Here is a 24,558-nt window from a genome sequence, read left to right as displayed (position 1 = left end):
ATAGATCTGTGCTTCCAGAGAGATAATGACATCTACGTAAGACTAACAGGGGCAAATGACAATGATGTAACAACATGATATATAAGTTCATTGGAGAAGTATAAAATAAGTGCTTTATGATGTCTGATGGGGAAAAGGTCATATAGTTATTATTTGTAATAGGCTTCTAAAAAATTTACCAGAATTAGCAGATTCTCTCGATTCAGTCTTTTCCCATCTACTTATTCCTAACTTGTTATCTACAAATTTCATAAGTATCTCCTGTCTTTAAAAAATCCTCACTAGTTCCTTTCATTCCTGCTGATTATCCTCTCGTACAGAGATGTCAAACATGTGGCCTGCAGACATCCCTGGCCAGCAGATTAAAATGTAATAGAGCAATATTTAAGAAAATAAAAATACAATAGAACATTATTGTTGTTCAGTCGTTTTCAGTCTTGTCCGACTCTTACTAACCCCATTTGGGGTTTTCTTGACAAAGATACTAGAGTGGTTTGCCATTTCCTTCTCTAACTCATTTTACAGTAATGAGGAAACTGAGGGAAACAGGGTTAAGTGACTTGACCAGGGTCACACAGCTAGTAAGTGACTGAGGCTGTGCTTGAACTCAGGAAGATCACGCTGGGCACTCTGTGCAGTATGTTGCCACCTAGCTGCCCTTACATAGAAAATATTAATATCTGTCTTTCTAAGTCAATATACCTGCTGGGATCCTTATCTATGGTTAATATTACCCACCCCTTTTTATTTGAGTTTGAACCCACTGTTTTAGTATGTATCCTCTCCTCACCTAAACTCCTTGAAAAGGACATCTATACCCTGTGCCTCTACTCCCCCTCCTCTCATTCTCCAGCCTTCCAAAGTCCAGCTTCTGACTTCATTATTCACTGAAACTTCTCTCCAGTGTTTACAGTGATCTCTTAATTGTTAAATCTAATGCCCTGTTCTTAATCCTAATTCTTCTTGATCTCTGGACCGCTTTTGATACTGCTGATCACTGTCTCATCTTTTTCTCTTCTTTGGGTTTTTATGATTCTTCCCTCCCTTGGTTCTCTTCCTACCTGTTTGACCACTCCTGAGTCTTCTTTGCTGGATCTTCATTCAGGTTTCTACCACCAAATATGGGTGCCACTTCTGCCCCTCCTCCCCTGCCACATGTGTCTGTGCCTTCTTTTCCCTGGGCTCTCATTTGGTGATTTTATCCACATGCCTGGATTCACTTAATGCTGTGTAGAAAACTTCCCTCTTTATCCAGCCTTAGTCTCACTCCTGAGCTCAAGTGTCACCAAGTACTCATTTTAGATTTCAAACTAGATATCCCATAAACATATCAAAATCAACATGTCCAAAACAGACGGAACTCATCTTTCCCCCCAAAACCTACCCCACTTTTGACTTCTCTGTTACTATCTAGACCACCACCATTCTCTCAAGTTCAAAACTTTGGAGTCATCTTTAACTTCTGTCTTTTCATTCTTCCTTAAATCTCACATGTTTGCACCTCCCTGTACTTTCTCAGTTGATAACCTTACCTCATATTTTATTGAAAAAATTGAGCCATCCACTGTCAGTGCCCTTTTTTCTCCTCTTCCTCATCTCATATCACCCAGATGTCTTCTACCATTATCTTTTCTTTCACCCTTGCCTCACATCAAAAGGTGACCCTTCTCCTTGCCAAGGCTAACTCCTCTACATGAATAAGTGATCTCATTCCATCCCATCTTCTCCAACAGATTGCCTTCTCTCATCCCCACTCTCACTTATCTGCAATCTCTCCCTCCTGGCTACTTCTCTACCGCCTACAAACATGCCTATGTCTCCCCCATCCTCAAAAAAACTCCCTTGATTCATTCATCTCTGTCAATTATTGTCCCATCTCTCCTCATTTTTGTGGCCAAACTCCTTGAAAAGGCTGTTTACAATAGGTGCTTCCACTTCATCTCCTTTCTGTTCTTAGCTCTATAATCTGGTTTCCAGTCTCATCATTCAGCTGAAACTGCTGTCTCTGAAGTTCTTTACCTCCTCTCACATGCATTCCCTTTGCTCCACTCACAGGGCTGCTGCCCTGGGTTCAAGGCTCCTCTCCTGGACTACTGCAGTAGCCTTCTCATTGGATTCCCTGCTTCAAGTTCTCACCCATCCAGTCTGTCCTCTCCATAAATGCTGAAGTGCAGATCTGACACCCTCCTCCCCCAACTCACATTTCACTCTGCTGGCTTCCCATTCCGTCTCGGATCAAACAGAAAATTCTTGTTTTATCGTTGAAAACTCTCAATCTGACTCCTTCTAGTATTTCCATATCACTTGCTTCTACGTCTTTTATGGTCCAGCCATCCTAGCCTACTGGCTCTTTCTCACACACAATATTCCAGTCTCACCTCTCTGGGCCTTTTTTCTTGGTATTTCCTATGCCTGGAACGCTCTACCTCCTAACCTGCCGTTTAGAATCCCTGGCTTCCTTTAAGAGTTAGTAAATTACCATCTGCTCCAGGAAGCCTTTCTGATCTCTCCTTCCTAATTAGGATTTAAGCTTCTCAAGGGCACGGATTGTGTTTTTGTTTTTCTTTGTGTCTCAACACTTAATGAATGCTTGATTGATTTTTTTTTTTGGTTTGTTTTCTGCAAAGAAATACAGTGAAATTAAATGCCAAAAAATACCTTTTCCATGTTCAGGAATGAATTTCTACTTGCCCTGGGTCAGTTGGCAAGTGTATAATAATAAGAGGAGTAGTGTCACCATCTTTAACCTTCCTTCTCTTAAAAAACAAAACAAAACAAACCTACAACTCCATGAAATTCACCAATAAAACAGAAGGATGTCACTAGTTGAAGCAAGTTCAACTTCCTTCATTGAATGTTAAACTGCCTACTGAATATTTAGAACTGGACATCTCATAGATATCTTAAATCTATTAAGTCCTTATCTTTCCCCAAAAACTCTCCCCTCTTTCTCACTTCTCATCATCCTTCCAAGTTAACCTGGCTTGCTACTTAGGTGTCATCCTTGATAACTTACTTCTCCCCTCCCCCCCACACTTCTTTTTGATCCAGTGACCCCTGGCCTCCTTATTGTTCCAAGAACAAGATACTCCATTTCCAGATCCAAGCATTCACTTTGGTTGTTCCCCATGCCTACAGTGCTCTTCTTTCTCCTCATCTCTGCCTGCTGTTATTCCTGACGTCCTTGAAGTCCTAACTAAAATCCCATCTTCTACCAGAAGCCTTTTCCATTTCCCTCTTAATTCTAATGCCCTTCCCTCTTTTAATTATTTTTTCTTTTATCTTGTAAATGTCTTATTTGTACAAATCTGTTTTTTTGTGGTCTCCCCCATTAGACTGTGAGCTCCTTGTGGGTTGCAATTGTCTTTTGCTTAGCATAGTGCCTGGCACATAGGAGGCACTTAATAAATGCTTAATAACTGACTGGATCTTGTTGGTCCAGAATACTTTGGACCTGACTGATTCCTCAGTCACTCTCAACCTTATGCCCAGTCAGTTGTCAGGTTCTGTCATTTCTATTTTGGTAACCTCTTGTATATGCCTCCTTCTCTGCTCTGACACTACCACCATCCTGATGCAGATCTTTATCACCTCATGCCTATTGGTTGGTCTCCTTTCCTCAAGTCTCTCTGTCATACCTCCAGTCAGCTGTCAAATTCAGCTTCCTGAAGTATAGGTCTGACCATGTCACCCAACTATTCAATAAACTCTGGTGCTTTTCTGTTGGATCCAGAATCAACTATAAAATCCTTTATTTGGCTTTTAAGATTCTTCATATTCTGACCCCTTCTGGCCTTTCCAGTCTTCTTACACCTCCCGTATATTCTGGGATCCAATGATATTGGCCTCCTTGTTGTTCCTCCAACTTGACACTCCATGTCTTCACTCTGAGGATTTTTACTGGCTGTTCCTTGTGCTTTGAATTCTCTGCCTCTTCATCTTTCTCTCCCTGTCTTTCTTTAAGTCTCAGCTAGTGTTCTGCCTTCTGAAAGAAGTTTTTCCCAGGTATACTTAACCTCTTAGACTACCCCCATATTTATTATGTATATATCTTGTTTGTACAGAGTTGCCTTCTCCATTAGACTGTGAGCTCCTTGAGAGCTGGGGCTGTTTTTTGTTTGTTTGTTTTGTTTTGTTTTCTTTGCTTTGTATCTCAAGCGCTTAATTAACACAGTGCCTTAGCACATAGTAGGCACTGACACTAAATAAATGTTAGTTGACTGAATTAGTGATTTCTTCTTTTATGTTGTTGTAGTCACTTTGTTTATATTTGTTTTTGTTCTTATTTCACTCTCTATCAGTTCATACAAATCTTTTCGCTTTTCTCTAAATTCTTCACATTCATCATTTCTTATGGTATAAGAATTTTCCAAGGATGCCATCCTAGAGAAGAGCAATCCCTGTGGTGAAGGAGCCAAGCTTCTCTGTCACCAACTGCTGCTTGTGGGTAGGGAGCCACAAGAGAAATGGCATTGTCTTCCATGTCACTGTGCCTCTTTGCAGCCCTGCTCCCACAGCCATCACCTTGTCAAGCAGCCCCTGGGGGCATTCGAGCCAGCCAGTGATTGGCCTGCTCAGCAGGTCCAGCTCCAGAAGTCCTAGAAAAGAAAATTCTTGACCTCAAAGCTCTTGGCATTGTCAAATGGTTCAACATCAGAAACAGATAAGATTTTATCAGTGGAAATAACATTAAAGAAGTTGTATTACCATCTGCTTTGCCCCTGGACCCCAAGGAGCACGAGACCTGCCTATCAGACTTGCCGATGAAACCTCACATCTACTGTCTCCTCCATTAGAATGTGAACTCTTTTTAGTCATTCTGCAGTGGATAGACACTTTTGTTTCCTTTTCTTTACTACTTCAAAGAGTGCTGCTATTAATATTTTGTTACATATTGAACCCTTTTTTCTGTCCTTGACTTCCTTGGGACTCATTGTGAAAGTAGGGTGTCAAAGAATATGGTGAGTTCAGTCACTTTTGTTGTATAATTACAATTTGAAATCCAAAAGAGCTGGGTCACTTTGCAGTGCCACCAGTAGAATAATGTGCCTTTCTTTCCATAGCCTCTTCAACATTTGCCTTTTTTTTGGTCATCTTTGCCAATTTGTATTTTGTCGTAATTATTTTAATTTGTATTTTCCTTACTGTTAGTAATTTGAAACATGTTTTCATATCATTTATAGTTAGGAATTCCTCTTTTAAAAAAGAATTGTTTCTTCATATCCTTTGGCTTCTTTTCTATTGGGGGATGGCTTTATGCAGTTCTTTTCCAGAATCAATAGCTAGACTTTGGATTAAGGCACATTTTTAACCTAAGTTAAAAAAAAATGTTCCTGGAATATGCAGCATGGAAATCAGTCCTTATTATATAAGTTGAAAATCCAAAGTAAAGTATTCAAAAAGAAAGTTAATTGAATGAAAATTACATTTTCACATAACTAGCAAATATTTTTCATTAATTTTATATTCTGTTTCTGCTTTATTTGAATTAAAATTAAATCTTACGAGTCAGTGACCAAAGCACAATTATTGCCATTCTTTTCTTCTACTTTCTTCTCACTTCCATTTCTTCACCTTTCCCCTAGTAGCATGTTTGAGAGAACCTTGGCCAACTTCTAAAAAGCTGTTCATTCCAGATGTATCCTGTTGGGCCTTTTACTCATAATTTTCACTTAGCTGTTTATTCTACCCTTTTCACTTTGAAAATCATGCTTCCTTTCTGAAGATGGAAACCAAATAAGAGTTGTGATTCAGCCTTCTATTTTTTAATATTGTACAGTACTCCTCAAACACCAAGCATTTTCAGTCCTTTTTTTCTTGTTCTTCTTGTCCTTGCGTCTCTTTAAAAGTCTGGTTTTTTTCCCTTTTCTCCAGCATTGACATCTAACTTTGAGATCTTTCCAAACCAACCTAACTCATTTTCTTACCTTCCTTGTCTCTGTCAGTGGAATGATTATTCTCTAGTTTTCTAGTACTTGAATCCTTGGTTTCATATTTGAGTTCTTCCTCTCCAGTGTGGTGAAGCAGAAGGAGTGCCTAACTTGGGAAGTTGTAGGACTTGGGTTCTGATTCTGGGTCTGCTCCCTTTTATCCCTGTGATTTTGGGTAAATCATTTTAACCTTTCTGGGTCTCAGTTTCCTCATCTGTAAAATGAAGGGTTTAGACTTGATGACCCCTATGGTCCCATCCAGTTCTAGATGTTATCTTGTGAGCATTTAGATTTCTCTTTCTTTTTTACCCAAAGTTAATGTTTTTTTGGTGCTTTCTTTTCTTTTGCTTTTAGGATCATTTGGTTTAGAGGATTTAGTACTAGAAGTGACTTGAGACCTTAATGGTCCAATGACCAAATATTGCTAATGAGTAATGTATTCTCTAGATTTCCATTACTCTTCACTCCTATTTTTAGATTTTCTGTCATAGGCATAAGATGGCTTAGACAGCAAATGAGATGTATCACCGTCAATATTCCTTACGCTGTCAGGGGTATGTAACTTATCCCTAATTAAGGTGGCTATTCCTTTAGATGCTAAATACAGCACATAGAGGAGTTTTGAGAGCTGGTTTAAGATAGTAAAAAAGAGGTAGCTGTGGTTGACAACCCAGCTCCAGATCAGATCCAGTTGATTCAAGCCCAAGAAAGTAGTCCTGAGATGCCCTTCTATTTTTTCTTTACTTGTAGCATTTAGTAAAAAAGTTAGAAACTTTGTAGGAGTTATATACTTCTGTTGTTGGTTGTTGTTGAGTCATGTCTGACTCTTCATGATCTAATTTGGGTTTTCTTGGCATAGATACAGGAGTGGTTTGCCTTTTCTTTCTCTACCTCATTTTACAGTTGAAGAAACCAAGGCAAATAGGGTCAAAAGACTTGCCCAGGGTCACACAGCTAATAAGTGTCTGAGACCAGATTTGAACTCAGGAAGATGGATCTTCCTGACTCCAGGCCTGGCACTCTATCCAGTGTGCCACCTCGATGCCCTTTCATACCCTTAAAATGATTTTAATTGTTTGTTGCCCAGTAGAGAGGTTTTATATTCTCCCCTCAAAATCAAGAAAATGGCTTCCTCACAAAATGAACAGAACATCTCAGAGTTCATGGGGAAAGGTTACTCAACAGAATACGTAAATGTCCATTTAAAGGGAGTAAGGGATGGGGGGAATATGTGACAGTTAATCTTGATATAGGTATAATTTCTAGTTAGACAATTTTGAATTTTTTCAATTTTTTATTTTATGTGTTTTTATCAATTTTGCTCAAAAAGTAGCTAAACATTTTGGCTTGCATAATTTCTGAGTTGTTACTAGTTTTGCCACTGAATGACTTGATATCAGCTCTTTTCATGAAGTGGATAAATTGTCTAAGAATTTCAGTAATTTTAAAAGTTTTGCAAAATAATGAAATTCTCTTTTCTACACAAGCTGTTGAGGATTAGGTTCTCTAGATTTAGAAAAAGTTTTGATGTCTAGGAGAGGAAAAATTTCTTCTAGAACAAACAGGTCTAACTAAAATGTTTTGATTTTTTCTTTTGTTATCTTTATTAAAGCTTCTTTTTATTTCAGTAGTTTTTCATTTTTTAACATTAGTTTTTCTCATTTTTTAGTTTTATGTTCAGTTTATTTGTTCTTCCTTTTGTTGATGAAAATATTTAGAGATAATAATTTCCCTCCTAAGGACGTAGTAGCTGTGTCTCATAATGTTTTCTTGTATATTGTCATTTTCTTTGATGAAATTTTCTGTTGTTTCTATAATTTTTTCTTGGACTCACTAATTCTTTAGGATTAATTTATTTAATGTCTAATTATGTTTTAATTCTTTTTTCAAAATCCATTTATAGAATGTAGTTTTAATTGCATTGTATAATTAGGTCCTCAGTTTCTCTCTTGTTTATCTTGTTAGATTTGTCTAGATCTGAAAGGAGTACATTGAGGAATCCCACTATTATAGTTTTACTATCTATTTCTCCCTGCAACTAGATTAACTTTTTAAAAAAGTATTTAAGTGCTTTGCTTTTTGGTATATTTGGTATGAATTATTTGATATTGATTTATTTGGTATAAATATATTAAATATCAATATTGATTCACTATTTTGGTGCCTTAAGTATAATGTAGTTTTCCTACCTATCTCTTTTGTCTGTTTTTAATGTAGCATTATCTAAAATCATGATTGCTACGCCCCCTTTTTTTGAGTTCACTAGAAGTATAAATGGTTCTGCTTCCGTCTTCCATTTTAACTCTGTGAATCTTTCCAAGTATGTTCCTTTTAAACAACCTAGAGTTGTATTTTACAACTCTATTATTTACAACTCTTTATTTATTCTGGGGGAGTTCATCCCATTTATATGCGCAGTTAGGATTGTTAACTCTGTATTTCTCTCTATCCTGTCCTCTTGTGCTTTTTCTTTCTTAGTCCCCACCCACTCTTTACAAAGAAGAAAGCAGTGAAAGAGATCACACTTGTGATCTGTATGTTGCTTGATCTGTTTCTACTTTATTGCTCCGTTTCTTTCCTTTGCTTTATCCCCAGTTCCCTAATCAAAGGTGTTCTCTCTCTCTCTTTCTCTCTCTCACCCCCCTCCCCCGTCCCTGTTTTGTTTAGAACTACTTTTTTACCTATCTTGCCCTCCTTTTTATTTTATTTTTAAAAACTAATTAATTAATTCTTACTTTTCAACAGTCACTTTTATAAGATTTTGAGTTCTAAATTTTTCCCCTCACTCCTTTGCCCCCTTCCCAAGGTAGGATGCAATGTGTTATAGGCTGTACATGTACAATCATATTAAACATATTTTCACATTAGTCATGTTGTGAAAGAAGAATCAGAACAAAAGGGAAAAACCATGAGAATGAAAAAACAAAAGAAAGAGAAAATAGTATGCTTCGATCTGCATTCAGACTCCATAGTTCTTTCTCTGGTTGTAGATAGCATTTTCCATCATGAGTCTTTTGAAATTGTCTTAGATCATTGCATTGCTGAGAAGAGCTAAGTCTATCAAAGTTGGTCATTGCACAGTGTTGCTGTTACTGTGTACAATATTCTCCTGGTTCTGCTTACTTCACTCAGTATCAGTTCATTTCTTTCTAGGCTTTTCTGAAATCTGCCTCCTCATCACTTCTTATGGAACATAATATTCCATTACATTCATATACCACAACTTGTTCAGCTGTTCCCCAGTTGATGGGCATCCCCTCAATTTCCAATTCTTTGCCACCACAAAAAGATCTGCTATGAATGTTTTTGTGTATGTGGGTCCTTTTCCCTTTTTTTTTATGATTTCTTTGTTGCCCCTCCCCCTTTTAAACACCTTTCTCCCTGCCTCTCTTGACTTTTATGTTTTTGCTTGTTTGTTTGTTTGTTTTTTACATTACTCTGTGTATGTGAGGGTATTCAACTTTTCTTTATCTGGTTCGGATGACAGTGATTTTTGTGGAATATCCATTCCTTCTGTTCCTTCCCCCATGTTTGTGTACGCTTCATTTCATGTATCCTTATTAGGTGGAATGGGATAGTGAGTTCCCTTCCTCTTTCTTTCCTTTCCAGTATAAAGTCCTATCTCTCTCATTTCCTTTTTCTCCTTTGACCATGAAAATGAAACAAAAACATCCCTAGTCCCTCTATCTTATTTAACTTTTTCATTGATCCTTCAAGACATTAGGGTTCTGAGAGGATGCTTGTTTCTCCTCTTCCTATTAGCATGTAAACAATTTATCCTCACATAGTCTCTTCCAGTTGATCAAATGTGTGTACTTTCTATGTTTCTTCTTAGTCCTGTGTTTCCGTTTCCATGTACCTTCAGTTCTGGCCTTTTTTGTCAGAAATTCTTGGAAATCCTCAATTTTTATTCCCCCCACCCCATATAGGATTGTACTTCTTTTTATCAGCTAGGCTGTTCTTGGTTGCCAGCCTTTACCTTTTGTCTTTTGGAATATTGTATTTCAAATTCTCCTCTTTTTTTTTTTTTTTTTTAAATAGTGGCAGCTGCTATATCTTGCGTGATCCTGGCTGTGTTTCTTGAGCTCTTTCTTTTTAGTTGCTTGCAAAAATTTTTTTCTTTGACCTGGAAGCTCTGGATTTTGGTTATGACATTCCTGGGAGTTTTCATTTTGAGGTTTATTTCCAGAGGTGACTGGTGGACTTTTTTCGTACTCTGGTTACTAGAAATTTGAGCAGTTTGTTTTCAAGATTTCTTGAAATACAATGTTTAGGCTCGTTTTTTTCCCCTTTGCATTCAGTCTAATGATTCTTAAATTTTCTCTCTTTAATCAATTTTCCAGGGTCACAAATTTTTTTAGTCTGAATATGAACTAGGGTCTTGAATCCAGGTCCAGCACTCTAGCCACTTCATTGTTCAAACTCCACATCACTGCTAAAACTTCTGCATTTTCTGTTTGCATATTTTCTGCATCTCAGATGACAATTCCTTAGGTAGTTTGGCTAATGGTAAATGGAATAATACTTTTTAACTGATGGAAGATCTTTGAGTGAATGGGTTTCCAGTTTTAAAATGTTTCCTGGTTATAAAACTGGATGCTTAGAGATTGGAAAGTATGTATTTTGAACCTTGAAGTCCAACACAAGTCCCATGTGTTAACTGCATTAAGATCTTGCTGTGTTGGCAGAAGGCCTGGATTGCTTACAGAGATCATAGCTGATTACAGATGGAATGCAGCTGAGTGTTCCTGCCATTAGGTCTTGGATAAAAAAGGAGATGTGGGTGAAGGGCTTTTTGGGAGAGGTGCCAAATGTCTGAAAACTGAGAAGTCACAAAATTTCATTGAGGCACTTCTGGTCTCATGGGGAATATTTTCCATAGCTTTGCTTATGGCAGGGATAAATGTTATTGCCATGACATTTGGGTACCAGACAGCATAAAAATGGCTTTATTTAATAATATCCCATTGTATCTTAAGTTTCTCCCACTCAGGAAGTATTCCTAATGATCTGGTTATTTTTAAAAAGGAAATTGGGGCTAAGTTCTTGGCTTAAATTGTAAGGGTAACAAATCCATAAGAAGAAGTATTGGCTCAGTGACACTGGGCAAGTCCCTTAACCTTTCAGTGTTCTAGGCAACTCTCGTAAGATTATAAATTACGAAGAAGGTGCTGAGCTCAGTTCCTCATCTGGAGGGGATGAATCACAGTTTCCTGGAAGAAGATGACATGTATAAAAGTGTGACTTGAAATTATGTTAATGAAATATATGCTCTTTGTATTTGTTTTTGCTTGTTTTGTGATACTTTGCTTTGTCTCTTCAACAAAGCTTTAGTTCTTTTTTCTTTTGATATTTGTGCCTCCACCCCCCCACCCCACCCCCATCAAATTGACTTGCCCTTAGCCTGATGGAGTTAGGGTGATTTCTTATCTCCTGTTTATTGCTTATGTTTTATATTTGCCTAAAAGCTTCATTTTTTAATTCACACCCATAAACTTCTCAGTTTTATTTTGTTACACTTGAATTGGGAAGGGAAGGGTTACAGGCAATAATGAAAATCGATGTGTGTGTCTAGAGGAAATAGTGAAGGTGGGAAGGATAGAGAGGTAGTAAGCCTTTGAAAAGAATACATTTGACCCATAATAGGGAGGAGAAAGAGGAGTAAATGATAACTGAGCTACCAATTGTGGACTCTTAGTAGATAGTGGAAGTTCCTTGAACCTGAAGTAAATGCTGGGGAAGGGGAAGACTCCAATTTGGAAAAGGTATAGAGCCTGAGGGGGAGGGGCATGTATTGATTGAGCCTGGGATTATAGGGGAAGATTTGGGAATGAGGACCTATGCAGACATGGAATTGGGAGGTGGAAAGTGGTGTGCTGTTGTTGGTAGAGGTTACAGATGTAACACTTCATGACCTTGCTACATTGCCAGGGAAGTACAGGAAAGGAGTTTCAGTGCCCCAGATATTTTTTTACTCAGAGTTTACAAGGATCCATGATGTTTGAGCTTGGGTTGGAAGAAGATACTAGGAAAAATGAAGTCATGGAGAATTTATCTTGACTGAGCCAGCAGAAGAGAGGGAAGGGACTAGGGGGTGAGGAGGACATGGTTAGAGAGATACCCTTGATGCCTTACCCCTGCCTCTAGGCCTCTGTGATGATGAAATGAGATGATGAGAGTTGGGAAACTGAGCTAGAGAAAATGCTGAGAGCTGATGGGACAAGTGTGTAGACTCTGAGTTATGCCCCTGAAGACCACCTGGGGCCACTCCATATTTACTTTTGGTGTTTTGGTGAATAATTAGGAAAGGGGAGGGATACCCTGTTCTGTTCCCTACTCTTTCCATTGTGTTATTATAGTGATTGTATATATTATTTTCTTGGTTCTGCTTACTTCTCTCAGCATCCATTTATCTAAGTCTTCCTGTGCTTCTATTTCCAATATATTTCTCAACCTTTTCCCACCCAGAGAGCTATCCCTTATAATAAGAATAAGAAAGTGAAAACAAAAGCAGGTTAGTAAAGCTAACTATTAACCAAATCCAGTCTGTTGCAGTGTTCCAAATCCATTAGCCTCATACACCTGAAAAGAAGAAAGGGAGGCACATTCTCTTATCTCTTATCTCTTTGGGGCCAAGCTTAGTAATTATAATTACACAATGTTTAGTTTTGATTTCTTTGGACTGACATTCTTTTCATTTACATTATTGTCATTTGGCATATTGTTTTCTTGGTTCTGCTTATTTCATTTATATGAGTGCATATAAATCTTCATGTAATTCTTCATATTTAGCATTTCTTATAATAATTTCCCAGTACATAACATACCATAATTTATCTACTTCCCAGTCAATCAACAAGCATTTATTAAGCTCCTACTACTATGTGCCAGGTACTATGTTAAGCGTTAGGGATGCAGATATTAAGAATGAAGAAATTGCTGCTCTCAAGAAGCTTTATATACTATTGGGAGAGACAAATACTTATGTAAGGATATACAGAATACATAGAAAGAGAGTAAATACAAGATAGTGAAAGATAAGGCAAAGACAGTACTGGCAGTTTAGAAGGTCAGAAAGGTTTCATGGAGAAGGTTGTGCTTGAATTTCATCTTGAAGAAAGTGAAGGATTCTGTGAGGAGAGAGTGTTTTGCAGGTATGTGGGACAGCTACTGCAAAGACAATGGGAATGGAAAGTGGAGTGATGTTTGCAAGGAACAGAGAGAAGGCAGCAGGTTTGGTTGGATCATAGAGGGCAGCAGGGAGACTAATGTGTAATTGATGCTCATCTACTACATTTCTAGTTGTTTGAGTTAAAAACTACTAGTTCTTTTGCACTACAAAAAAGTGTGGCCATCAATATTTTGGGGTATTTGAGGGTATTTTGTGGTGTTTTTGTTTTTTTTACCTTTGACCTCTTGGGGTATCTACCAATAGTGAGAATCTCTGGTTTCAGGGGTATGAACTTTATAGTCAATTTTGTAGCCTAATTCTACATTTCTTTCCAGAGCAGCTGGACTAACTTGCAGCTCCACGAAACAGTATTTGTGTACCTGTCCTTCCACTGCTTCTCCTTTATTAACCATTCCCATTTTTGTCATCTTTGCAATTTATGAGATGTGAAGTAAAATCTAAAGGTGGTTTGATTTTAATTTCTCTTATTAGTGATTTGGAGCAGTCTTTCATATTACTGTTAATAGTTTATAATTCTTCTGAGAACTACTTTTATATCCTATTTAAATAAGAATGGCTTTTGGTTTTAATTATTGATGTCAATTTGCTATTTGTCTTGCACATCAGACATTTACCAAACATACTGATTCAAATATTTTTTTTGACAGTTGACTGCTTCTCTTGTCTTAATTCCATTGACTTTTGTTAGTATAGAATCTTTCCAGTCTTATGTAATCCATATTACCTGTTTTACCTTCAGTGATCATCTCTATCCTTTTTTTGGTTAAGAATTCTTCACCTAGCCATGGCTGTGAAAGGTATTTGATCTGATTCTCTTTCAATTCTTTTATTGTGTGACCTTTAGTATTCTGATTATATATCCAGTTTGGACTTATTACAGTTCATAGTATAAAATATTGTCTAAACCTAATTTTTGTCGAACTGCTTTACATTTTCCCCAGAGATTTTTGTCAAATAGAGAATTATTCATCAAATAACTTAGGTTCATATGTTTATTGAATACTCAGTTAAGTTCATTTATTTCTTATTCTTTAGTGTTTCAGTGATCTATTTTTATGACCTTGGGTGCTTGAAAAGTCATGTCAGTGAAATGCAGGTTTTGGAAGGTCTGACCAAACTGGAAAAGCTTTGAGTAGATAGGCCCCAAAATGAACTTTATCATCTGAAGACAACTCTTGCTAAGAGAGTCATCACCAGATTTGCCATAGAGTGGATTTTTCAGATACAAGTCATGAGGACCATATATTAAAGCATAGAGAGAGTAGGACCTTAGAAGGATGTATCCATACCAGTGAAGTAATAGATCGTTGGAATATCATTAATGCTGAGATACTGAAAGAGCATATGCTTTTTAACAGATAACTCCTTAGACAAAGTCCACTGGCATACAGTCTCCACATGCAGCAGCTGTGGAGTTTATATTTATAGCAACTGGATCTCTAAGAGGCAGCTGAGAATGATAGGCTTACCAGTAGCTCTGTGAAAAAAGTCCTTGGCTTAGATATTACTCTGCAACCATATTTTCATTCCTTCTGTAGTCATTTAAAAAATTCTACAGAAGCACTATAGAATGCTTAAAATGATCTTTATTTACTCCTTTATACCAATGGAGTCAAACATGATAGGGGGAAGGGGGAGGACCAGACTAAATTGTTACTGGAAAATATTTAACAAAAATACGATAACACATAGATAACATTACATTTTAAAACTTAAATCCAGGGATCCTTACATATGGATTAGTGGCCCCAAGTTTCTATTTGAGTTTGACACCACTACTTTTTATTACCCTTGGGCTGTCTTAGTGTACCTTTTTACTCTTTAGCCAGTGTATTGTTTTCTTAAAAACATCTGTAGATTTTTTCCCCCATTGTTACAAATTGGGAATGCTTCGAATTAAGTTCATAAACATGTAATTGACCTCTGTTTGTAGAAGTCATTGGTTTTCCCATCTTTGAGTAGTAGTTGTGCGATGCTTTTTGTTAAGAAAGGTTGGATCAGGTTTGCTTCTGATAGGAAATTTGTAAAGCATTTGTGCTAATAAATGTGAACATTATCTGTCCCTGCCACTTTCCAGTTTTTCAGAGAAACTAAAGTTAGTCATTTCCATTGATGTAATGTTCTGCTGTTTGTCATTCTAATGTTGCTCAAGCATTCTGTTTTTCATTTGATCTAACCTTGTATTTTTCTTGTATTGCACTTGTAACAATATGGGTGATCAGAATTTTTCCACATCCTCTATTTTCAGGAATTCTTTTTGATTTCTTTGCTTCTCATGCCTCTGCTATGAATTTTTCTTTTATTTGTACTGAATTGTATTGTTGAGTAACCTACTTTGACTCCTGTCATCTTAACCATTTTTACTCAATTCTTTCAATTGCTGATTAAAGAAGTCTAGAATTTCTGTTAGCCTTTGGTTTTCTGGGTTTCGTTTTGCCTGATTCTTTTGTTGCTTTTGATTGGATGATATGGCATTTGAATTTTCTGCTCTGTATGTTGATATAATCTTGAAGTGCCTTTCTGAACATCTTTAATAGCCTTCTCACGTCACTTAAGACATTTGACACCTCTCTATAATGGCATTCCTTCTTAGCTCCACCTTTCCTTTTATGTTTCTTATTAAGGTAGTGATGGCTATATGTACCATTGTGTGCAGGTCCTGAAATGTTTATAGCTTTTGTCAAATATAGTAGGAGAATTTGTTTATTCCTGATAGTTATAGGAAATTTTTGAATTTTGAATTACTGTTTTGGTATGATTTGTCTGTTAGTTGAGTTTATATAATCAAACTTAAAAAGAACTTTTTGAAGTTCCATCTATGTCCACTTCTTTTTCAAAATTGAGGTGTTAGTGTTGTTTTATTAGTAGGTATATGTTTGCAATTTATGTTAAAAGTGAAGGTTTTTCATTGACCTCAGGTTCTTCAATTTTTCCTTGCTATTTTAATAGCTCTTCAATTTTATCTTTTTTGTCTAACCTAGACTTAGGGATGAATTACTCCTTAAGATTGCTGTCCTCAACAGTACTAATGACAGAAAATCTTTGCCTACAGCTGGTATGTTGTTTTCAATTGTGTTATGATGTGTATTGTGAAAGTATTCTTATGTCAAAACATTTTATGTGTACTTGTGGTTAGCTCACTTTAGTTGTTGGCTCTCTGTACCAAAGCATTTCCAGCAGATAAGGTTTTGGTCTTTCTCATTTGGTCTAGTGTACCTTGCCTTCTTGGGGTAGGAGAACTTGAAGGAGCACTAGTTCTGTTGTCATCTCCGTTGAGCTGATCATCATGATTTCAAATAGTAGTATCCTGCAATATATGCCACTATTTCTTTGACTTAGTTAGCAGCTACATCATACTGACTGGAGTGCTAACCCAATCAGTGACGTCACCAAAGGTAAAACTGCCTATGTTTCAGGGTTCTGGGAAGACCTTCATAGCTACCCTAATGATTTTAGGGCACATCAGATTTTTGCTTACATTACTCTGCCTGATGCTTTTACCTGTCCTTCATGGCATGGGTGATGAGTTAGACTTTGGGAAGGTTATTATTTTTATTAATAATATTATCACCACTTCACTATTCTCATATTTTTCTTTTTTAATTTAGTGCAGGTTCATTTTTTACATCATATTCAGTTTTATGTTCAGGTCCATCTTCTCTTCTTCCCACCTTTTCATCTCTCATCAAAAAAGCCCATTTTTTTTCAGTGAGGGTCAGAGGGAAATAGTCTTGAGAAAAATCATTATTCTGCTACTATTATTATTCTTTTATATTTAATATTTTATGGCCCCTTACACAGCTGCTTTTTGTAGTTGAATAAAAGAATTGGGGTGTGTGTGTTTGTATTTCAGATATATAAGCTCATCTTCTATAGACTTGTTGAAAGCATCCTTAGTTCAAGTCCAGTAGCAGATGGGATAACAGGGATGATATGCAGCATGTCATGCTTGTAGAAGAAAAAATATTAATGCTATACTCTCTGTTTTAGGCATAAGTCTGCCAAAAACAATTTTTTAATTGAACATTATTCTATGTCCAAGCCATTTCTAGCTTGGAAAGAAAGATGTCTAAATTGTCATAGTTTCCCAATTTCCTCTAGTCCTCACCAACAATAGTACAACAACAACTCCAATAATGTTTGAGGTAACATTTATAGGAATCTTGAATAAGAAAAATATAATATGTTTAGCATTCTACAATAGTCACTGTACAATTGGACATCCCTTCAAGGATATCAGATGGGTTGTTTTCCTCCTTTCTGTCACTATCTTAAACTTAGGTGGGTCCTGGCTTCAGGTGGATGGAGAAGCAACGATCTTATCTAGACCAGAGCTATGTTTTGCTAATAATCCATTTCCCTAAGAAAGGCCTTAGCTTTTGTTCTACCCTCTTTCCTAAAGGGAAAAGTCTGGCAAGGGTTCTAGGGTGGAGAAAGTATTGTTTAATATTTTCAACCAAACTAAAAGAGATTTTAAATGTTTCCACATGCTATTCTGACATGATTTCAATCTCTTCTGCTAGGGTTCTGTATTCTGAAAGTTTTTTTTAAATGTATCTTAGAGATTATGAATATTTTATATCACATCTATTAAAAGCATTCTTAAATTTTTATTATAGTTATTGCTTTTATTATTAATGACTTGCCTAAGGTTCCATTGGCTGAAAATGGTAATAGCCAGGATTCAGACTCAGGTACCTTGCTCCTCGAACTCCAAATCCTGTGCTGTTCTATCCTTTGATTCTATATATCACTACTTGCAAAGGTTGTGCTCAAAGTTACAAGTATTCTAAAAGCATAGTGTAGTTGGAAAGAATGCTAACCTCTGAGCGGGATTACTGTGCCATTGAGCAATTAAACTACTTAAAATTTCTGAGCTCAAAGCCTCACCTGTAAAATGGAAATAATGCACCCTTAGAGGGATGTTGGGAGAAAGGTACTTTGTAACCTATAAAGTGTTATATCAGTGTGAGTTCTCCTTAGGCTTGTGTCTAACCTTTGTTTAACCTTCATTGTAAAAAAAAAAAAAAGAGTGGATTGGATGGCATCGTGCCTCTTCTTCTGTCTCATCAGTGGTTGTGAGAGGCTAGGTTAGGAATAGACACTTGTGGAGGACAGCACATCTCTTCTTCCTCTGAGAAATAGGCAGAACTATTTCAAGAAGATCATCTGACTCTGAAGTGTCTTGGCTACAATGTACAGCACAGCCCTGTGTGTGGATAGTTTGTTTCAAGCACTGTTAGATTTGCACAGAACTATTCAGCTGCACAAGATACACCTAAAATGAAGAGCGGTCACTTTGTTGAGAAAAGAACACTTTGATTACTAAGAAGGTTTATTTCCCTTGTCATATTACAAAATTAACTTTTTGATTTGATAACTTTGTTTCTTTATAGTGTTTATAAAGTAGTAAATTTATTGTAAACATAGTTGCAATTTATTATTAGAAGTATGAAACGTCTTAAGAAAACATTAACTGGTGTTTGTTTGTTCATCTTTTTTCTAAGTAACAAATGGTCTAAATATAGGCTGCACCTGAATATAAGCCATGTATCAAAATGTTTTTGATTAGATGTTTTTGAAAAGAACATAACACAGATCTGTGGCTGGGAAAAAAAATACCACCAATTATATGCTCCAATCAGATTTTAGAGACCCCATACTAGGAGGGCGATGTAGTGTCTATTTTTGGACCAATATGAGAGGCATTGGCAGGATAGTGGATAAGAATGGTTGGTGTGGGATCTGGAAGATCTAGCTTCAAACGTAGCTTCTGATCTGCAAAAGCTGAGTCACTTTGGGGAATTGGGGCAAATCACTTAACCTCCTGCTCTCCTCCTTCGCAGCCTCTCCTGTGACTCCCATTACATGGACTTAGCCACTACTTGAAGCTCCTCCAGCCACTTACCCCCAAGGATCTCAGCTCTCTTTACACAATACTTCAAATATCTATTAATAATAATTACCACAATATAGCATTTTAAAGTTTGTATACATTATCTTATTTGATCCTTACAATGACCATATGAGGTAGGTGACTTTCCCAGGGTTGCTCAAATAGTGTCAGGTCATTCTTGATACTGACATTCTCCTCCCTTCTACCCGCTCATTCAAGAATATACCATCCCTCATAGAAATAATAATAATTATTATATATAGTGTAGTATATTATTTATATAGCATTTTAAAGTTTATAAAGTACTTAACATAGTTTATTTAGCTTGATAACTTTGCAAGGTAGGTACTATAGTTACTACAGTGGGGTGTAAAAGCCCAGCAACTAACTAATAGGAAAGAGTCTTACCATATGGGGAAAAAATATTGGAAACGTGCTGTCCTTCCTTAAGCTGGAAAAGCATAATTAAAGTGATGGTTTGGATAGAAAAGAAGGTTTGATGTAGAGTCTAAGGATGTAGAGTCAGGAAACTGAGGCTCAGAGTGCTTAATTTGTTCACACATAGTTATATAGCCTAATAAGTATCAAGGTTGGGAATTCAGACTCAAGTCTTTGTGACTTTTGTCGTTGTTGTTGTTCAGTCATGACCAACTCTTTGTAACCCTATTTGGGGTTTTCTTGGCAAAGATAGGGGAATGGCAAGAAAACTGAAGTAAACAAGAGTTAAGTGATTTTCCCAGTCACACAGCTGGTAAGTGTCGGAGGCTGGATTTGAATTCAGGTATTTCTGACTCCAGGCCCAGTGCTCTATCTACTGCACCACCTAGCTGCCCCCTGTGTGACTTACAAGTCCAATGTTCTATTGACAATGTCATACCACCTCATCAGAAACTTCTTCCCTTCTTGGGCTTTGCAGAGGGGGTCATGTTAATCTGTTGGGCCCAGTTTCAATAAAGGAAGGGCTATATTAGTCAAATCTCACCTAGTGAAATGTTTTGTTTTCACTATTCCTCTTTAAGTCAAGCTACCAAACAGCTTATGGGCTATGCAAAACAGTTCTGTCCAGGTGTGACTATGAACCAGACTCCATTGTAGCCATCTAAAAGGCAGTTATCTCCTTTCTTTGGGAATGTCTAGCGTGCTGTATCATTTATTCCAGTATTCTGTGATCCATGACCTTGTTCTCAGTGGTGGTGTGGCCTCCCTGGGACTCAAGGAGTACTTCTTGGCTAAAGATGAAATTCTTCCTTTTGCCATTGATTAGGCTGGCCTCTCAACCCATTAGCAGTCAGTGCTGACCATCCTTTCCACACTTTCAGAATAGCTTTTGGGAGAGAGTCCTTCTATTCATCATAACTAAGTGACTCTCTTCTGTTAACCTCCTTTCTTGCCTCATTATCTATCCATTTTTCAGGTCTGGTAATCCTCCATTTAGTGCCTGTGCCTCTAGAATGTTGTTTTAGGACTGAAAGTCAGGATCCAAAAGGAATTACTCCAGTCTCAGTCCACTTGAAGGTTGACCTGTCAGATTCTCCCCTTGACATCTAAAAAATAGTTTGTACATTTGAGTGACTTGAAATCTCATCTTATGTTAGTCTTTCTGTTGTGCTAACCACCCATCCCTGGACTAGCCCAATCAGAATACCGATGAATGAATCCAGTAGGAGGCAACAATCATCCAACCCTGTTGTGCTACTTCCCAGATCAAGGGCCCCGAATTCCTTCCCTCAATAACTTTCGTTGCATTTTGTATGGAACCATCCAAATAATTCACATGAAATACTTGAATACTTCCTGTCTACGTTCTATAATTTGCCAGGCCATAGCGGATGCCTCTGTAGGGAATAACATCTTAGTCAGTGTGCACAAGTTGCATACTTGTGCATGGATGTAACTCCTTTCCTCCAACAATTGCATTCCATCCATTATGCCATTGACAATCCATTTTCAACCCATAATTTTGAAATTTTTTTAAAATTAGACTCTACATCAAACCTTCTTTTCTATCCAAACCATCACTTTAATTATGCTTTTCCAGCTTAAGGAAAGACAGCAAGTTTCCAATATTTTTTCCCCATATGGTAAGACTCTTTCCTTTTAGTTAGTTGTAGGCTTTTACACCCCACTGTATATGGCTGTCCCAGTCAGAGTTACAACAATGACATGCCTCATTGCTAGTTACCTTTTTTTATTTCTAATTATCTCCTAAATTCCCAGTGACTTCCATAATCACCTTCAGTGACTTAAGGCCATTGCTCACTTAAAACTTTGACTATGTGTTCATGCTCTCAAGGAGATTTACCCACCAACCATCTCTCTCCACCCTTACTTCCTGCCAAGTCTTAACCAGGACCTGCTCTCTCTGGTATTTTATCTCAGAGATGCTGGAGTTGACTCCATAAAGATTCCATGAAGATCTTTCTATCCAGACATCCCTGTAGGGATTTCCCTTCACCACCTCTCCAAAAATAAGTTTTCCAAGGAATCTTCCCCCAAAGCTTTCTCAACAGTAAATGACACAAAGCTGGAAAGGATGTCTCATGTAGTAGATGACAAAGTCAGGATCCAAAAGGAATCTTACTAGGCTAGAACAAGGGTTGGCAAATTATGGCCCACAGGCCAAATGAGATCTCCCTAAACCTATCTCTTCTGTACAGTTTGCTTTTTTTTAAAGTGCATATTAAATTAAACATGATTGTAACAAAACTGCCATTTGTATGTATCCCCTTCTGACCTTCTTGCTGCTCTTTTCTGTATACTTTGCAGTACTTCTTTAATACTCTTTTCTCCTTTCTAAATATCACTATCATCCTCCAAGTCCTCTTCCTCTCTGCCTTCATTAGCCTTCTCCACTTTCCTACTAACAACCACTTGAAAATGTCCCATTATATGGAATAGGTTCCTAATAATTTGAAAAACGAACTCTGATACTTTGTCAGTGTTATCAAATATAGCTTCTATTTCAGTCTTTAGCTTGTGTTTTTTTTTGGGTTCCCAACAGCAAGGCCAGAGGTACCTCACATTAAGGCCAGTTGTATTCCATTCCTATCCCCTGCTTATAAACACATTTAAATTGTACTACCATAGCACTTGGCAATAGGAAATGGAGAATTTCACAGTAGTCATCTGTAGACCTTAGTTGTTTCAGTTCTGTTCACAGGATACAATTGGTTTTCTGTGAAAAGAGTACATTCTAAGAACTTTTTAAATTTTATTCATTTGTAACTCCATATTCCATTTTAAAATGCTTACTCTGGGAGAAATTTGTGTGTAGGGTTGTACTGTAAGATTTCTATGTTCTTTTCCTTATTCTGCTTACTTCACTTCTCGTCTGTTCATTTAAGTCTTTGATGCTTCTCTGTATTCTTCACATTCAGCATTTCTTATGCAAATTATATTTCATTACATTCATGTAGTCAGTTAGGCAGTTAAGTGCCTACTATGTACCTGGTCGCATGCTAAGCACAGAGGCTACAAAAAAATGCAAAGGACAGGCCTGCCTTTAAGGAGCTCACAATCCAATCGAAGAGTCAACATCTAAACAAATCTGTACAAACAAGCTCCATACAGGATAAATATGAAATAATTAACAGAGGGAGGGCACTAGAATTAAGAGGGGTTAGAGAAGGCTTCCTGAGGAAGGTAGGATTTTATCTGGGCCTTAAAGGCCTTAAAGGCAGCCAGGGAAATCAGGAGGTAAAGATGAGAGGAGAGAGCTTTCCAAGCATGGGAGATAGACAGAGAAAATGTCCAAAGCTGAGATACAGAGTATCTTGTTTATGGAACAGCAAGGAGGGTAGTGTCACTGAATCACAGAAGAAGGGAAAGAAGATTGAAACATGGGGGTGGGCAAGTTATGAAGGGCTTTGAACACCAAAAAGAGGGTTTTGTATTTGATCCTGGAGGTGTTAGGGAGCCACTGGAGTTTATGGAGTCAGCATTGTCAGAACTGCACTTAAGGAGATCACTTTAACTGCTGAGTAGAGGAGGCACTGGAGTGCGGAAAAACTTCTATCAGGGAAACCAACCAGCAGCTATTGCAGTAGTCTAGGTGTGAGGTGATGAAGGCCTGCACCAGAATAGGGACAGTGTCAGAGGACAAAAGGAGGTGCATCCTAGAGATATTTTGAAGGTAAAATTTACAGACATTGGTGACAGACTGGATATAGGGGTAAGAGAGAGAGTGAAGAGTGGAAGATGAAACCTCAGTTGGAAGCCTGGTTGACTGGGAGGATGGTAGTGTCCTCTCAGCAGTAATAGGGAAGAGGACAGTAATTAGAAAAAGAGGAGGGTTTGGGGGAAAAGATAATAATAATAATAATAATAATAGCTAACATGTATATAGCACTTACTAAGTGCCAGGTAATGTGTTAAGCACTTTCCAGTTATTATCTCAAATGATCCTGAAAACAACCCTGAGAAAGAGGTGCTGTTGTTATCCTCATTTTATAAGTGAGGAAACTGAGACAAATGAGTTAAGTGACTTTCCCTGGGTCACATAGCTAGTAAGTGTCTGAGGTCAAGTTTGAACTCAGATATTTTTGACTCCAGGCCTAGTGCTCTATCCATTGCACCACCAAGCTGCCCTTGAAAGACAGCACACCTCAGTTTTTTATTTGTTGTTTCTTCATCAGTGGGCATCTATTTTTTTTAATTAATTAATTTACTTTTAGTTTTCAACATTCACTTCCATAAGATTTTGAGTTTTAAATTTTCTCCCCCTCCCTCTCCTCCTCCCTCCCCAAACATGCAATCTGATTTAGGCTATACATATACATTCATATTAAACATATTTTTACATTAGTCATGTTGTAAAGAAGAATTAGAACCAATGGGAGGAACCACAAGAAAGAAGAAACAAAACAAAACAACAAAAAAAGAGAAAACAGTATGCTTCGATCTGCATTCAAATTCCATAGTTCTTTCTCTGGATGTGGATAGCATTTTCCATCATGAGTCTTTTGGAACTGTCTTTGATGTTTGAGTTGCTGAGAAGAGCTAAGTCTATCAAAGTTAGTCATCACACAATGTGGCTGTTACTGTGTGTGGTGTTGTCTTGGTTCTACTCACTTCACTCAGTATCAGTTCATATAAGTCTTTCCCAGTTTTTCTGAAGACATCTACTTTATTTCCAGTTTTTTGCCACTACAAAAAATGTTGGATGCATATAATACTTTTCTCTGGTTTCTTTTGGGTATATGCTCTAATAACTCGATCTCTGAGTCAAAGATAATGAATGTTTTAGTTACTTTCTTAGCATAATTCCAGTCTCCTTTCTAGAATAGTTGGATCAGTGCACATCTCTAACAACAGTCAGTCCATTAGTATGCCTCTCCAACTTTGATTTTTTTCACCTTTTGTCAACTTTCCTAATTTGCTGGGTATGAGATGGGGAGTTGTTTTTTGTTTTGTTTTTACATTTCTCGTGTTATTAGTGATTTGTAGTAGTCTTTAATGTATTTCTTAGTAGTTTGGAATTCTTTTAGAAGTTGTTCATACTTTGCCTATATATTGGGGAATGTTTAGAAGAATATTTGGCA

At 37.3% G+C, this 24,558-nt stretch overlaps 1 protein-coding gene across 2 annotated transcripts in view; it reads left to right on the top strand.

Annotated features, from left to right (window-relative positions):
* KIF1B (kinesin family member 1B) overlaps positions 1-24,558 on the top strand; it is a 185,258-nt gene that overhangs the window by 19,322 nt on the left and 141,378 nt on the right. The gene's annotated exons all lie outside the window — the stretch shown is intronic.

This window comes from Vombatus ursinus, unplaced genomic scaffold, assembly GCF_900497805.2.
Source record: "Vombatus ursinus unplaced genomic scaffold, bare-nosed wombat genome assembly UNPS02014932.1, whole genome shotgun sequence".
NCBI lineage: Eukaryota > Metazoa > Chordata > Mammalia > Diprotodontia > Vombatidae > Vombatus > Vombatus ursinus.
The sequence above is the reverse complement of the archived record's forward strand: the minus strand, read 5'-3'. Positions and strand labels throughout refer to the sequence as shown.